This window comes from Lutra lutra, chromosome 8, assembly GCF_902655055.1.
Source record: "Lutra lutra chromosome 8, mLutLut1.2, whole genome shotgun sequence".
Lineage (NCBI taxonomy): Eukaryota > Metazoa > Chordata > Mammalia > Carnivora > Mustelidae > Lutra > Lutra lutra.
Window position 1 is genome coordinate 17,972,611 of NC_062285.1, and position 18,419 is coordinate 17,991,029.

Sequence of the window (18,419 nt, forward strand, 5' to 3'; positions counted from 1 at the left end):
GACACTTACCTTGTGGACACCTGAGTAGCTCAGTCAGTTAAGCATCTACCTTTGGCTCAGGTCATTATCTCCGGGTCCTGGGATCCAGCCCCGAGTTGGGCTTCCTGCTCAGTGGGGAGTCTGCTTCTCTTTCTCTCTCTCTCTCTGCTTCTGCCCCCTCTCCACCACTCATATTCTCTCTCTTTCTTTCTCACTCTCTCTCAAATAAATAAATAAAATCTTTTAAAAAGGAGTGGGGGGGACTTACCTTGTACTTGCTTTGAGTCTCACTGAATTCCTCTCCATCACATGTCCACTGAAATTCCGTCCTCATGGGCATTTCAATGCTTTATATAGACAGGGTAGCAAGGAATTGCTTGCCTGTTACATGTACACCTACCTCTGCTCAGGGACCTGCTGCATTGTCCCTTTGAACTTCACTTACAAAAGGATAAATTGTAAGATAATATAAAGAATTTCAAGATGGAGATGAGAGAGCATTAGCCTAGTGCATGGCTCTGCATGACTACACAGGTCATAAATCCATTAAGCTAGTCCTGAATAACTATTTCAATGGATATCAGATACCATGTTGTGGAAACCAGGATGGGTAGTCTCAAAGATTCAGAAAATGCTTTCATTTTCTTAGAAAGTAGATCTGAGAAAAATGATTATCAATTCAATTGATAAATTTGGTTCAACTAGAAGACAATGTACTGGCATCTTACTCTAGCAAAAGAATATCAATAGCCCAGACTGGCTGTCCAACACTTGGGCCAAGAAGTGGGGCTGTAGGGAGAGCCTCCTCAACTTGGCTACATTTTTTGGAATGAGGGTAAGAAAAATATAGAGAACTGTGCAAGACTAGTTTCCCCCAATATTTATTTGCCCTCTTTCCCTTATAGAAATATAGCACTGATTTTTAGTTGGGGAAATGGCCCCCCAGAATAAACTCTACATATTCCCCACTTCCTGCCCTTGGGCATAGTCATGTGATTAAGTTTTATTTATTTATTTTTTGTGTGTATGTATATGTAACTATTTTATGGTTAAATAAAGTATTTGTGCTCAATATTGTTTGCATACTAGAATCAACCCAGAAAGTTTTTAAAAATGTTAATACCTGAAAAGAAAATACATAAAAAATTTTTAATATCTTGTTTCCAGTGCTAGAGGTTTGGGTTGATGTAACTATACATCAATAAAAATAAAGTCCAAATAAAATAAATTATTACATTTTAAAAATACAAACTTGTATTTCACTCTCACTCGCTTGCTCTTTTTTTTTTTTTAGGAGAAAATTTGGAAAATGTCTCAGTTATCTCAAAATAGCTTTTTTAAAATTTTTAAAAAGATTGTATTTATTTATTTGACAGAGAGGAGAGAGAGATAGAGAGGGCACAAGCAGGAGGAGTGGTAGACAGATGTAGAGGGAGAAGCAGGCTCCATGTGATTAAGTTTTATTTTTTTTTTTAAGATTTTATTTATTTATTTGACAGACAGAGATCACAAGTAGGCAGAGAGGCAGGCAGAGAGAGAGAGGAGGAAGCAGGCTCCCCGTGGAGCAGAGAGCCCGATGCGGGGCTCGATCCCAGTACCCCGGGATCATGACCTGATCCGAAGGCAGTGGCTTTAACCCACTGAGCCACCCAGGCGCCCCTGTGATTAAGTTTTAAAAGAGAAGTGAATGGAAATGTTTTGTATGATTTATAGAAAGTATCCTTAAGTAAAGTCTATGTGTGGACTTCCTCCTCTTTCCTCCCTCCTCTTGCTTAGAACATACATTCGAAGGAGAGCTACCTTGGACCATTCAGACAAAGACAATACTCTTTTGGGATCATGAGCAACAAAGTAGGGGAAGCTTGGTCACCTGGACCACCTCATAGAGAATTGCCCTGAAACACCTACCTCCAGAATCCTAGATAATAAAGAAATTAACTTCACTCTCATTAAACTGCTATTATTTATATGTGGCCAAACATATATTTTTTATGTTTAAGTTTTTCCAAGTTTTTATTTAAATTCCAGTTAGTTAGCATACAGTTAATATTAGTTTCACGTGTAGAATTTAGTGATTCATCACTTACATACAACACCCAGTGCTCATCACAAGTGCCCTCCTTAATGCCCATCAACCATTTAACCCATCCCTCCATCCAGTAGCCATCAGTTTTAAACATATATTCTAAATCAATGTAAGAACAATACTCAAAAGCTCTCATTTTTCAAAATCTTTTAAAGTAGCCAAAGTTCATTTATTTATTCACTTAACAGATTTGAAACTACTCTGTGCCAGGCAATGTTCTGCACACTGAGGATATAATTGTGAACAAGATGTGCAAAGTCTGCTTTTGTAAGTTTACATTCCCGTGGGGGAGGGATTCAATCTACAAATAAATATGAAATATAGCAGGAGGTAGTAGTGCAATCACCAAGTAAGAAAATAGAATTAAGGAGTAACAGAATGTGTTTCCAACAATGTTGTATTTGGGCACAGACCTGAAAGAAATAGTAAAGTTGAAAACACTTGGTTATCTGGGGAAGGAACATTCCAGAAAGAAATGCCAACAAATATTAGGTGGGAAAAAGGAGCAAGATTGGCATATTTGAAGAATAGTAAGGCCATTATGGTTGGGGCTGAGGGAGTAAAGGGAAGAGTGTAGGAGATCTGAGGGCTTATTTGGTAAGAACCTAGAATTTTCCTAGGAGTAAATGATCAGAGACATTTGAGCAGGGGAAAGAAGTGATTGGAGGATATATTTTAAAAGCACCTCTGTGAAAAATGCTGCCATCTGGGGGCAAGTATCAGAGCAGAAAGATGAGGTGAAAGTTGACTATGGCATGGATCGCCGTAGAGAAGTGGTCAAATTCTAGATAAATTTCTAGTGTGGACATGAGAGACTGTGGACTCTGAAAAACAATCTGAGTGTTTTGGAGAGGCAGGGGGTAGGAGGTTGGGTGAGCCTGGTGGTGGGTATTATGGAGGGCACATATTGCATGGAGCACTGGGTGTGGTGCATAAACAATGAATTCTGGAACACTGAAAAGAAATTTTAAAAATTTTTAAAAAAATTTCTAGTGTGGAACAGATGTGATTTACTGATGAATTGAATGGGAAAGGTGAGAGAATAAGGACTCCAGGATGACTCTAAGATTGGGCCTGATATATGCTGTCTTAATAAAAAAAAAAATCCTGCTATAAATTTCAGTGTGGGACAGAGGTTTGGAGAAAATGAAGGCTTTGTGGCACTCCTAAAGACTCTCATTATAGGGCGCCTGGGTGGCTCAGTGGGTTAAGCCGCTGCCTTCGGCTCAGGTCATGATCTCAGGGTCCTGGGATCCAGTCCCACATCGGGCTCTCTGCTCAGCAGGAAGCCTGCTTCCCTCTCTCTCTCTGCCTGCCTCTCCGTCTACTTGTGATCTCTCTCTGTCAAATAAATAAATAAAATCTTTAAAAAAAAAAAAAAAAAGACTCTCATTATAGTAGTAACTATACTCACTGTGACCTTGCATATGCTAAACATGCATATGGTACTTCACGTAATTTTCACAATTCTATGGAATACCTATTACTATACACTGTTTTGAGCATGTCAGATAACTTATCAAAGGTCACACAACTAGGGAATGGCAAATCCAATACTCAAACCCATCTCTTCATGGGAGACTTGATGTTTCTACTCTTCTATCACTTCAGGCTATGATTGGAAAACTAAGCCCCATAGGCCAAATCTGGCCCTTCATCTGTTTTTGTACAGCTTGTAAACCTAAGAAATTTTTTTTGAAAAAATATCAACAGAACAATATTTCTTGACAGTTGAAAATCATATGAAATTCCAGTTTTAGTGTCCATAAATATTTTTAGAATAGTCACCCTTGTTCCATTACATAGTGCCTATGGCTATGTTGAGGCTACAGTGGCAGAGTTGACTAGTTGCAGCGGAGACCTTTTGGCCCACAAAGTCAAACATATTTGGAGTCTGGTCCTTTGCAGAAGAAGTTTACCAACCCCAGGTTTAGAGAATGAACTCTATCCAAACATTTATGAAATGCTGCACTGGTGAAATATGTCTATTTGTAGTTAATTTCTCTAATGTCAGAGAACGTATGGCCCTGTGGAAGAGAGTTTGTTCAGCCAGTTAAAGATTAATTACTCATGTAGATTTGTTCTACAGTGAAAGTGTGATACACAATGGAAGAGAACCCAGAGTCAGAAGAATCGCAGTAACTTTTGACAGCTCAATCTCTCTCCCTCCCTATCTCTGTTCCTCTCCCTCACTTTTTCCCTCCCAGCCCCAATCCCTCTCTCCATTCCTCACTCCTTCTCTAACTCTCTTTCTCAAAGAGGGATTAGATACATGCAAATAAGCTGTGTATTTCAGGAAGTTGACAGTTCTTGTACTTTGAAGTTATTAAAGGATTTGCTCTTAGGTGTTCTTTTTTAAAATTTTAGTTCCCAAATTTCTAGCTTTGAAACTGTATCATACAGTGATACGTAGACCAAATCAAGTTTACTTCTCCTGATTGCCAATGGTGAAAAATCATTATAACGCTGATCAAGAGACAGCATTCCATAAATGAACAAGTCATTTTATTTCAATCAGAGAAGAATTATATAAGGTCTACAAACATGGTTTGCCTAGTAGAAAGCTTTGTAATGATCTAGTGTACAATGAAAGGAGAGTGTTCAATCTCTGTGCCAAGTACAGAAAGGTTCTCTTGTCCATAATTTTTATCTGGGAATCTAGAAGCAACTGATATTGTAAAGCTCAGTGTGTTTGTGGATTGCTGTCATTGCCACTGGATTTCTTTTCCAATAAAAATCTATCTTATCTGAATTGAGCTGAAATAGCTTATTTTTATCCTTCCCATTTTCAGCTCAGAGAGAGTTGAGAAATTCCATCCTTGGAGTAGACTGGAAAAGAGATCCGCCTAAATTACTTTTGTATGTGAATGGTAATGCTGCCCAGACTCCTCAAAGAGCAAGAATTAATTCCCTCCTTTTTGATTATGCCCAATTGCCTCTTGTCATGTCCAGCTATTATATCTTTATACACACTTTTCTGTACTGTATATATTTTATATATCTACTACTTCTGGTAACAGATATTTTCCTTGGGACCAAACTTCTGTTTAACAATAGAACCAGTCACAGGGGGGTATGGTGGGGGTTTCATATTGTATGATTCCATTTACATAGCATTCTCTCTTTTTAAAAGATTTTATTTATTTATTTGAGAGAGAGAGAGAGCACAAGCGGGGGATGGGGCAGAGAGAGAAGCAAACTCTTGCTGAGCAGGGAGCCCAATGCAGGGCTCAATCCCAGAACCCTAGGATAAGGACCTGAGCGGAAGGCAGATGCTTAACTTACTGAGCCACCCAGGCACCCCTGTACATTCTCTTATTTCACAGCTTTATTAATATATAATTCACATGCCATACAATTCACTCATTAAAAGTGTACAATTCAGTGGTTTCCAGGATATTCACAAACTTGAGCAACCATAACCACATTCACTCTTAGAACATTTTCATTATCCCAAAAAAGAAACTCTGCACCTTTTAGCCGTCACCAACCACTCTCCCTCCACCCCTGCCATTCCATTTAGCCCCAGTCAAGGACTAATTCACTTTCTGTCTCTAGATTTGTCTACTTTGGACACTTCATTTAAGTGCAGTCATCCAGAATGTGGTCCTTTGTGGTTGGCTTCTTTCATTTAGGATGTTTGTAAGTTTCATGCATGTTATGGCATGTGTCAATACTTTACTTCTTTTTATTGCTGAATAATATTTCATTGTGGGACATACTCTTTGACACTTTTCACATGACAAAATTATAGGCATGAAGAAGAGATTAGTGATTGCCAAATCTTAGGAGTGGTGACTGTGGGGGTAGAGGGGGTGATGTGACTGTGGCTATGAAGAGATAGCATGAGGGATCCCGGTGATAGAACTGCTAGGTATCATAGCTATGATGGTGGTCACAAAGATTTACATATGTGATAAAGTTGCACAAAACTAAATACACACACGTGCACATGAACACAAATGAATTCATGTAAATGGTAAAATCTGAATAAGATCAGTAGATTATAGTAGTATCAATTTCCTGGATAAGATATCATACTCTGGTTATGCAAGATGTTATCACTGGGAGAAACTGGGTGAAAAGTATTGATATCTTTTTTATTCTCTACAACAATTTTATATGAATATAAAATTACCTCAAAATAAAATAATATTAGGAACCAAAAAGCTCTTCAGGATTGGCAGAGGAAGGTCCTCTGAAAATTCACTCTGTCGTGAAAGCAACAAAAATACTAGCAAAAATGGTCAAAATAAGCCTTTCAGAACTCTGGAAATTAACCAAAGGCTTGCAACAATTTGAGGAGTGTCATTCAAGAAAAACATTGAATCATGATAAAGACAGTGAGTTGTGTTTCATTTTAACTTACTCTTTTCCCCTCTTTCTCTCTCCAGCTCCAGGATAGACTTGAAAACAAACAGACCTGCAATCATGGTAACAGACAACAGCCTAGCAGGCACTGGAAGGGACAGAGTATTGGAGTGCCTCCAAAGCCCCATTTTCAGATAGCTGTCATTATGTGACCTGCCTGGCAGTTCCCTGAAAAATCCCACTCACAAGGTTTGTCTTTATTTGACCTGACACAGAGCTCACATAGTGTGAACAGCATTTTCCCCAGGACTATTTGTAGATAACAGTCAGTGGCAATTGTTTAATATCACTGCTGTCTGGGGTGGTAATGGCAGTTGCAATAGTTCACCAAAACACTTAAAAGAAAAATCTGGGAAATGAGATGTCTATAAAGGCTTTGGAAAATATTCCTGGGAATCTGGAAAGACACATGCATGTGTAGGACTGTGTGCATACCTGGGAAAGACCTGAGAAGGCCCTAAACTCTCACTTCTGGTTAACCATGAGGCTCTGTGAAAGCAGAAAGTAAAGACTAGAGTAGAGTAGTAATCTGTCTCCCTGAACATTGAAGGCATGTTTCAGCTTGCATGCAGAAGCTGGCAGACTTTATTGGTCCCCAGCATTTAACAAATACCTATACAATTGTACTACCTAATAAGATAACCAAGTAGTGGTTTCTATGTCCATTCATGAAAAAGACCTTAGAGAATTAATTCAGGACACACTACAAAACAAATAGCAGCAACAACAAACAGCTACAGCAAACCCCTGTGGAGCGGAGGGAAACCTGATTTCTAGATTTGTCACCTTATGAAATTCAAAATTCCAATTTTTAATGAAAAATTATGAGATATGAAAAGAAACAAGAAAGTATGGCCAATACACAGAGAAAAAAATTAGTCAATGGAAGTTTTCCCTGAGGAAGCATGGATTCTGGACTACTTGGCAAAGCCTTTAAATCATCTGTTTTTAAATATACTCAAAGAACTAGAGAAAATTGTGTCAAAAACTAAAGGAAAGTATGAGAATGATGGCTCACTAAGTAAAGAGTATCAATTAAGAAATGTTAATTATTAAAAAGAGAACCAAGTAGAAATTCCAAAGTTGAAAAGTACAGTAATTGAAGTGAATTCACTTCAGAGAGTTAACAAAAGATTTGAGCTGACAGAAGAATCTGTGAACTTGGAGATAAATCAAAATTCATTTGATCTAGCCTGACAGAAAGGAAAAAGAATGAAGGAAAATCAACACAAACTGAAAGATGTGGGATACCACTAAGTATGCCAACATATGCATAATGAGAATCCCACAACGAGATAGGGAAAAGGGGACAAAAAATATATTATAAGAAATTATGGCCAAGTTTTTCCAAAATTTGATGAAGAACAATCTATACATCCAAGATGCTACACAAACTCCAGGGAGACTAAATTAAAAAAGATAGGCATTGAGACACATCATAACCAAAGTGATTTAAAGCCTCAGACAAAAAAAAAATCTTGAAAACAACAAGAAAGAAGCAATGTGTCACAGATGATGGATCATCAATAAGACTAACAGCTAAATATTTATTGTAGACCATGAAGTCCAGAAGCCAGTGGGATGATATATTCAAAGTGCTGAAAGAAAAGACTGTCAACCAAGAATTCTTTATCCAGCAATACAGACCTTCAAAAATGAAGGATAAATGAAGACATTCTCAGATAAATAAAAATTGAGAGACTATTCTTAGCAGCATTATTTATAATAACAACAAGTAGATATAATCCAAATGTCTATCAGCTAACGAGTGGATAAATAAAAAGTGGCATAGCTATACAACGGAATATTATTCAGCCATCAAAAGAAATGAAGTCTTGATACGCTAAAACATGGATGAATCTTTAAAACATGCCAAGTGAGAGAACCAGTCACAAAGGACCACATATTATTTGATTCCATTTATATGAAATATTTAGAATAAGCAGATGTCTAGAGATCAAAAGTAGATTAGGGGTTACCTAGGGCTGCAGGTTGGGAAAAATAGGACAGGATACCTAAACAAAAGCAGCTTTTTTTCAGGAGACAATGAAAATCAGTTCTAAAATTGATTGCAGTAATGGTTACATAGCTCTGTGAATATGCTAAATATTACACTGTAAATGAGTGAATTGTGTATATGTACTATACTTTATATTGGGTATATATACTATACTTCAGTAAAGCTGTTACCAAAAAAACATGGGGGAGGTCAGAGGGCCTGGGTGGCTCATGTGGGTTAAAGCCTCTGCCTTCGGCTCAGGTCATGATCTCAGGGTCCTGGGATCAAGTCCTACATCAGGCTCTCTGCTCAGCAGGGAACCTGCTTCCCCTTCTCTCTCTGTCTGCCTCTCTGCCTACTTGTGATCTCTCTCTCTCTCTCTGTTAAATAAATAAATAAAATCTTAAAAAAAAAAGTGGGGGAGGCTAAAAAAGCAAAATTCTTAGAAGAAAACATGGGCCTAAATCTTCATGACTTTGAATTAGGCAGTAGTTTCTTCCTTTTTTTCCCCTTTTTTTAATTTAAATTTTGTTAGTTAACGTATAGTGAAATATTGGTTTCTGGAATAGAATTCAGTGATTCATCACTTACATACAACACCCAGTGCTCATCACAAGTGCCTTCCTTAATACCCATCAACCATCTAGTCCATCCCCACCTACCTCCCTCCATTAACCCGGTTTGTTCTCTGTCCATAAGAGTCACCTATGGCTTATTTCCCTCTCCTTTTTTTTTTCTTTTCCACCTTCCCATATGTTCACCTGTTTTCTCAGTTAAATTCCACATATGAGTGAGATCACATAGTATTTGTCTTTCTCTGACTGACTAATTTCACTTAGCATAATACCCTCTAGTTCCATCCATGTCATTGCTAATGACAAGATTTCATTCTTTTTGATGGCAGAATAAGATTCCATTGTGTATGTATGTATGTGTGTGTGTCTTTATCCATTCCTCAGTCATGGATATTTGGGCCCTCTCCATGGTTTGCCTATTGTAGATAATGCTGTGATAAACATTGGGGTGCATGTACCCCTTTAAATTTGTATTTTTGTATCCTTTGAGTAAATATCTAGCAGTGCAATTGCTGGATTATAGGGTAGTCCTATTTTTAATTTTTTGAGGAATCCCCAAACTTTTATCCAGAGTGGCTGCACCAGTTTGCATTACCCATCAACAGTGCAAGAGGGTTCCCCTTTCTCCACATTCTTGCCAACACCTGTTGCTTCTTGTGTTGTTTGTTTTTAATTTTAGCCATTCTGACAGGTGTAAGGTGGTATCTCATTGTGGTTTTGATTTGTATTTCCCTGATGATGAGTGATATTGAGCATCTTTTCATGTGTCTGTTAGCCATCTGGATGTCTTCTTTGGAAAAATGTCTATTCATTTATTCTGCCCATTTCTTAACTGGATTATTTGGGGCTTGGGTGTAGAGTTTGATAAGTTCTTTATAGATTTTGGATACTAACCCTTTATCAGATATGTCATTTGCATATATTTCCTCCCATTCTGTAGACTGCCTTTTAGTTTTGTTGATTGTTTCCTTCACTATGCAGAAGCATTTTATTTTGATGAGGACCCAATAGTTTATTGTTGCTTTTATTTTTGTTTCCCTTGCCTCTAGTCATGTGTCCAGTAAGAAGTTGCTGTAGCCAGTTCAAAGAAGTTTTTGCCTAAGTTCCCCTGTAGGATTTTGATGGTTTCCTTTCTCACATTTAGGTCTTTCTTACATTTTTAAAAAAGATTGTATTTACTTATTTGACAGAGAGAGACACAGCAAGAGAGGGAGAATGGGAGAAGCAGGCTTCCTTTTGAGCAGGGAGCCTCATGCAGGGCTAGATCCCAGGACCCTGGGATCGTAACCTAAGCTGAAGGCAGATGTTTAACGACTGAGCCACCCAGGTGCCCCCTTTCTTCCATTTTGAATCTATTTTATGTATGGTGTAAGAAAGTCGTCCAGTTTCATTCTCCTGCATGCTGCTGTCCAGTTTGCGAACACCATTTGTTGCAGAGACTGTCTTTTTTCCATTGGACATTCTTTCCTGTTTTGGTGAAGATTAGTTGACTGTATAGTTGTGGGTCCATTTCTAGTTTCTCTGTTCTGTTCCATTGATCTATGTGTCTGTTTTTGTGTCAGTTGTACTGTCTTTATGACTACAGCTTTGTAATATAGCTTGAAATGCAGAATTGTGATACCTCCAGTTTTGTTATTCTTTTCCAGAATTGCTTTGCCTATTCAGGGTCTTTTGGGGTTCCTTACAAATTGTAGAATTGTTTGTTCTAGCTCTGTGAAAAGGGCTGGTGGTGTTTTAATATGGATTGTATTAAATGTGTAGATTGCTTTGGGTAGTACAGACATTTTAATAATGTTTGTTCTTCCAATCCATGAGCATGGAATGCTTTTCTATTTCTTTGTGTCCTGTTACATTTATTTCTTAAATGTTCTAAAATTTTCAGAGTACAGATCTTTTACTCCTTTAGTTAGACTTATTCCTAAGTATCTTACTGGTTTTGATGCAATTACAAATGGGATCGACTCCTTGATTTCTTTTTCTTGCTGTTGTTATTGATGTATAGAAATGTAGGCAATGGTGTCTCATGACACTGGAAACACAGCAACACATATGACACTGGAAACACAGCAACAAAAGAAAAAAATAGATAAATTATACTTCATCATAACTAAAAATTTAAGTGCTTCAAAGGGCATCATCAAGAAAGTGAAAAGAAAACCCACAGTATGAAGAAAATATTTGTAAATCATATATCAGATAAGGGAACTTATATAAAGGATCCAGAATTATTGAACAATTTTTACAACTCAATAACTAAATGACAATTAACTCTATTTAAAATGGACGAAGGATTTGAATAGACATTTCTTCAAAGAAGATATGCAAATAGCCAATAAGCACATGAAAAGGTGCTCAACATTATTAATCACTGGGGAAATGCAATCAGAACCACAAAGAGATATCACTTCAAACCCACTAGGATATCAATAAAGTTTTTTAAGATTTATTTATTTACTTGACAGAGAGAGAACACAAACAGGGGGAACAGCAGGCAGAGGGAGAGGGAGAAGTAGGCTTCCCACTGAGCAAGAAGCCTGATGTGGGGCTCTATCCCAGAACCCTGGGATCATGACCTGAGCCAAGGGCAGACACTTAACCAACTGACCCACCGAGGCAACCCTAGGATAGCTAATTTAAATAACAGAAAATAATAAATGTTGATGAGGGTACAGAGAAATTGGAACTCTTGTATGTTGCTGATGGGAGGGTAGTGATACAACCACTTTGGAAAACAATTTGGCAGATCTTAAAAATTTAAAATAGAATTATAAAATGACCCAGAAATTTCACTGCTTGTTACATTTTGGTTTTAGAATGTGCCATGAATCACATTTTGACCAGCCAGATGTTGGGGATATACTGGATTTTGCTGGTGATATACCATTAGGCCCAGAGGTCATGGTGGAAGAGTTTGGGAAGACAGAAAGGGATAGGAAGATAGGTCAACTTAAATAAAGTTACTGTTCTTACCATTTTAGAGCTTTTAGGGGACAAAATTTAATTGTTCAACTTCTCAGGAAAATACATGAAGAAATGGTAGTTGGCATTGAGGGAGAGGAAGGGGCGGCTGTTTCATGAAGGTATACTAGGTCTTCCTGCCAAGCAGCCGATTGCCTTTCCCATGGGACTAGCATATCCCTGGTTGACCATATACTCGTCTATTTGGAGAATAAAACGCTGGGATATATTTGGGGGAGACCTTCTAGCCTCCTGTTCATATTTCCAAAGAAGGAAGAAATGTCCACTTAGCAGAAAAGATAAAGATAGGAGGAAGTTTCCAGGGTTTTTTTTCTGTCTCCTCATTCACTTCACCCCCAAATTGAGGAGTAAATTATCTTAAAGGGACAGAGTGTATATAGTCCAGCTTTTCCTGGGCTCCCTTTTGAATGCAGCCTGATATTGGGAGACTTACTCCCTGGTTACCTTTCCCTGGACTTTCTAGGGCTGGCATGATCTGGTGGAAATGGGGACCTTTTAAGGTATCCTGATAATGGCCATACCTCAGATTATGATATTTAAACTTACTAGGAATAAATCTGATGTTTTTATTTCAGTCTGATTTCAGCATCTGTTTCTCATTTGGTTTTAAACTTAAATGGGGGAATAAAGGTTGATTATTTGATGACCCCTAAGCTTCCCCAAAACTCTAACACTGGAAAGCCAAATCAGTCAGAAGGGCCGGGAACACTTGGGTGACTCCTTCTCCTGTAGCTGCCAGTGGTGAGTTAGCAGAAGGCACAATCAAGGACTGTTCTCAGTGCTCTGTTAGGTGCCAGGAACACCAGATGCCCTGAGGATGCTTTGCTTTCCATGCCAGTCGCATATCCCGGAGTAGGAAGCTGGAGACTGCCACGTATTGGTGGCACACAATTTAATTATAAACACCAGGTTCATTTAACTGCCCTTCCATTTATTCAATGCACTGTATACTCATGCACTGTGCAGGGTGTTGGAGATGTGAAGGTGAACATGACAGACAGAATGCTGACCTTTATAGACCTTTCATTTGGAATGAAAGGAGGAGAGCGTTTCACCAATAGAGTGGTGACTAGTTTTCCCTCTCAAGCCCTCTCAAGCCTCTCAAGCCTGGGACCTGAAGGAGAAGAGAGTTCTCTTTGCTCCCCAAATGCCATTTCTAGGCCTTCTCTTCCCTACCTCCTTTCAAAGTTCTTATCGAACTTTCCACCTGCTATCTCTCTGTCACTGACAACTTGCTGTTCTCATCACCCCACTCCAGTCCTTGATGACTTTAACACCTGGCTCACTCTCTTCTCTTCCACCTCTACTTCTGTCTTCATTTTTTTTTTTTTTTGATGAATTCAATAGTCTCATAAATAATCGGTCTGAGACAGGGTGTATCTTCAATTTCCCCATGTGTCTTCTGTGAATTTCTCCTGTCTTGTACCCTCTCTAGAAAGCTGAAGGCTGTTTTCTTCCCCCTTGGCACACGGTGAAGAAGAAACAAAGACTCAGAGAAGCTCAGTTGCAATATGGGACAGAAAGATACAGACATGGGCTTGCTGAGTTAAGTTGGGGCTCCAATAAAAAGAAAGAACCGGGGCACCTGGGTGGCTCAGTGGGTTAAAGCCTCTGCCTTCAGCTCAGGTCATGATCTCAGGGCCCTGGGATCGAGCCCCTGCACCGGGGTCTCTGCTCAGCAGACAGCCTGCTTCCTCCCCTCTCTCTGCCTGCCTCTCTGCCTATGTGTGATCTCTCTGTCAAATAAATAAATAAAATCTTTTTTAAAAAAAGATATAAAATAAAAAAACTTAAAAAAAAGAAAGAACAGGTAAAGGGCTGGCTCACAAGAAGAGAGAAGCCTGGAAAGAGCAGATATCTTGAAACAGGAAGGGCAAGGAAGACCCTTAGTTGAGAGAACCAGGAAGTGGAGTGGACAGGACTCCTGAGCTATCCTCAAGTGGGAAGGAAGCTCCCACCCTTGGGGACATCCTGCTGTTCCCAGGGTTGAATTGTGTCCTTGATCCAAAGGTGAGGCACTAGGTCATCTTGTGTGGAAATAGAGACACAAAGGGAAAAATCACACTTCCTGACCAAGGTAAGACTGAAGAGAATGAGATTAGAGTTTCCTAAACTCTGTGTAGAAGTAATACACCCTTACTGCCATATATAGGCATACCCAGACCACCACAATAAAGCGAATAGGGCTGTAAAATGAGTCCAGTGAATTTGTTGGTTTCCCAAAGCATATGAAAGTTATGTTTACACTATACTGTAGTCTATTAAGTGTGCAATAGCTTTATGTCTGAAAAAAATATTCACACCTTAATCTAAAAGTAATTTATTGTTAAAAAATGCTAACCATCATCTGAGCTTTCAGCAGGTTGTAATTAATGATCAGAGACCACCAAAACAGATATAATAATAATGAAAAAGTTTGATATCGTATGAGGATTATCAAAATGTGCCACAGAGACATGAAGTGAGCAAATGCTATTGGAAAAATGGTGCCAATAGACTTGCTTGATGCAAGGTTGCCACAAACCTTTAATTTGGGGAAAAAAATGCAATTTCAGTAAAGCACTGTAAAGCAACATGCAATAAGATGAGATATGCCTATATTTGTACCTTGACCTCTCATTCCTTGCTTCTCATCTGCAACGATCATTCCTCAACCCTATTCAGACACCCTCTATCACAATGATGACCTTGTCATCAGCATTGACGAAACCTGGTTCAAACCCTAACATTCCCTCTCTACCAGTCACCGACACATACCTTGCAAAGCACGTTACCTTCAACCTCCCTCTCCTTTTGATGTGCTCAGGCAAAGCCCCAGTCTGCTCGCTGCTTGCCCCTGAGCTGCCAAGTACTGCTAAAGAAAAATGCACAGCTCTACTAAACACTCTTACTGTAAATCTGTGACCATAGCCTTAAAAGGGTACTCATTATTGCCCAGAGCCCTGTTTTACATTCCCAGTGTATTTCCTTTCTCAATTCCAAAATGGCTATTTTATACCTTCTTTCCCATCAAATTCTCTGTGCACACCCCATAACCTCTCACCTTACTTCCCCAGACTAGAGCTTTCTCATCCTTCCTTTGCCAATGTCACCTTACCTGCACACACCTAACCCCACCACTCACCTGCCAACTCCTCCACATGGGCTCTGGATCCATCCCCTTTCTTGTTCTCAGGGACCACTCTCCTACAGTTCCCCAAACCCTTCGAGACTTTTCCTGCCAACATCCAAACAGTCTATAATCTGTCCTATCAAGGAAACAATAACAAAACGTCTCATTTGACCCCATAATACCTTTCAAATTCCCCTCTCATTACTCTTTTCTGAAGCAAAACATTTTGAAAGCAGTGATTATAATTAGTTTCCACGTCTTCATTCCATAATCTCTCTTCAACTCACTCCATCCAGTTTCTGTCCACAACAATCCATCAAGACCGTTCTTGTCAAGGTCTCCAAAGACCTTCATGTTGCCAACTGTGGGACCAAGTCTCTGCTTTTATCTTACTGTCTTGCCCAGCATTGGACACAGCCAACCACGATTTAGGTTCCCTCATACTTCACTTGCTGTCGCTTCTCAGTTTTTCTTAGCTTCTCTCTCCTTCCCTTCCTTTATTTATTTATTTTTTGACATTTGCATTATTTATTTGTTTATTTTTATTTTTTCTTTTAACATTACTTAAATTCAATTAGTTAACATATAGTGTATCTTAGTTTCAGATGTAGAGTTCAGTTATCATCCATTGCATATAACACCCAGGGCTCATTACATCATGTGCCCTCCTTAATGCCCATCACCCAGTTACCCCATACCCCTCCACCTCCCCTCCAGCAACCCTCAGTTTGTTTCCTACAGTTAGGAGTTTCTTATGATTTGTCTCTCCCTGTGATTTCATCATATTTTATTTTTCCCTCCCTTCCCTATGATCCTGTTTTGATTCTTAAATTTCACATATGAGTGAAACCATATAATAATTGTCTTTCTCTAATTGACTTATTTTGCTTATCATAATACCCTGCAGTTCCATCTACGTCATTGTAAATGGGAAGATTTCATCCTTTCTGGTGGTTGAATAATATTCCCTTGTGTGTATATGTGTATAGTGTTTATATTGTGTGTGTGTATGTACACACACACACACACACACACACATATATGGATATATACCAGATCTTCTTTATCAATTCATCTGTCAGTGGACATCTCGGCTCTTTCTGTAGTTTGGCTATTGGGGTCATTGCTGCTATAAACACTGGGGTGCATGTGCTCCTTCAGATCACAGAGTCTGTATCCGAAGATATACAGGGTATTTGGGTAAATACCTAGTAGTGCAATTCCTGGGTCATAGGGTAACTCTACTTTTAACTTCTTGAGGAACCTCCATACTGTTTTCCAGAGTGGCTGTACCAGCCTGCATTCCCACCAACAGTGAAAGAGGGTTTCCCTTTCTCCTCATCCTCACCATCATTTGTCGTTTCCTGACTTTTTAATTTTATCTGTTCTGACCAGTGTGAGGTGGTTATCTCATTGTGGTTTTCGTTTGTATTTCCCTGATGCCAAGTGATGTTGAGCATTTTTTCATGTGTCTGTTGGCCATTTGTATGTCTTCTTCGGAGAAATGTCTGTTCAGGTCTTCTGCCCATTTCTTGACTGTTTTTTTGTTTTCTGAGTGTTGGGTTTGATAAGTTCTTTGTAGACTTTGGATACCAGCCCTTTATCTGGTAAGATATTTGCAAATATCTTCTCCCATTCTCTCGGTTGTCTTTTGGGGCTGTCAGCTGTTTCCTTTGCTGTGCAAAAGTTTTTTTATCTTGATGAAGTCCCAATAGTTCATTTTTGCTTTTGTTTCCCTTGCCTTTGGAGACATGTGTAGCAAGAAGTTGCTGTGGCCAGGGTGGAAGAGGTTGTTGTCTGTGTTCTTCTCTAAGATTTTGATGGATTCCTGTCTCACATTTAGGTCTTTCATCCATTTTGAGTTTATCTACCATATGCTCCTTCCCTTCCTTTAAACAAACAGTCCCATTAAAAATGTATAGTCTATGAAGACAATAGTGGAGCCTTTATTCTCATTTATTTTTTTTCTTCAAAAAATAAGGAAGCAATTAAACTTTATTAACATACAATACACATTTCTCTACTCATGCTCCCAGTTGATTGGTATATTAGACAATTAAAGGTCACATATGCTACATAGGACATGCTGAGGAATCAGTGGACATTCAACAGAGAGGTTACTGTGTGGTTGTATAGATTATCTTCTTAAAATTTTTTTATTGTGGCAAAAAATACATAACATGAAATTTATCATTTTTAAATACAGTGGTCAGTGATATTAAATACATTAAGTACAGTGACATTAAGTACATTTGTATTGTCATCACCACCATCCATCTCCAGAACTTTTTTATCTTCCCCAGCTATATAATGAATCAATAACTCACTATGTCCCTCTCTCCCCAGCCCTCAGTGCCACTTTCAGTGGCACTTTCTATGTCTATGAATTTGACTATTCTAGGTCCCTCATTTAAGTAGAATCATTCATTATTGGTACTTTTGTGACTGACTTTTTCACTTAGCAGAATGTCTTCATAATGGATAAGCATAATCCATATAATCCAATGGATAAAGTTTATTCATACTATAGTATGTATCAGAACTTTGTTCCTTTTCAAGGCTGAATAATATTCCATTGTAGGTATATAGCACATTTTGTTTATCTACTCATCTGTCCATAAACATTTGGGTTTTTTCCACCTTTTGGTGATTGTATGAACAAAGCTGCAATGAACATTGGTGTACAAATATTTGTTTGAATCACTGCTTTCAGTTCTTTGAGTTGGGTTGGGCATATACCCAGAAGTGGAATTTCTGGATCATATGGTAATTCTATCTTTAATTTTTGAAGAAGCATGGCGCTGGTTTCCACAGCAGCTGAACCATTTTAAAGTCCCACCAGCAATGCACAAGGGTTCCAATGCCCTCACATCCTCACAAGCACATTATTTTCTGTTTTGGTTTTTTTCCTTTGATGGTGAACACCTTTTCATATATTTTCTAGCCATTTGTGTTTGTATATTTTCTTTGGAGAAATGTCCATTCAAATATTTTGCTGATTTGAGGGAGGTTGTTTTGTTGGTGGTGGTGGTGTTGAGCTATGGGAGTTCTTTATATATATTCTGGGTATCAATTTCTTATCCAATATATAATTTGCAAATATTTTCTCCTAATATATGGGTTGACTTTTCACTCTGTTGATAGCATTCTTTGATGCACAAAAGATTTTGAAATTTTGGTGAAGTTTAGTTTATCTACTTTTTCCTTCTTTGCCTGTACTTTTGGTGCCATATCCAATAAATCATTGCCAAATTCAATGCCAGAAAGATTTCTCCCTATGTTTTCTTCTAGGAGTTTTATGGTTTTGGGTATTACATT

The 18,419-nt window shown here is 38.5% G+C and overlaps 1 long non-coding RNA gene across 1 annotated transcript in view; it reads right to left on the reverse strand.

The window, feature by feature from the left end:
• The window catches only part of LOC125106416 (uncharacterized), a 31,308-nt gene that overhangs the window by 2,763 nt on the left and 10,126 nt on the right, over window positions 1–18,419 (reverse strand). The window contains exons 2-3 of the long non-coding RNA XR_007129319.1: window positions 15,114–15,237; window positions 248–326 (exon numbers count right to left, since the gene is read on the reverse strand). This is a non-coding gene — a long non-coding RNA (uncharacterized LOC125106416). The remainder of the gene's footprint in view (window positions 1–247; window positions 327–15,113; window positions 15,238–18,419) is intronic.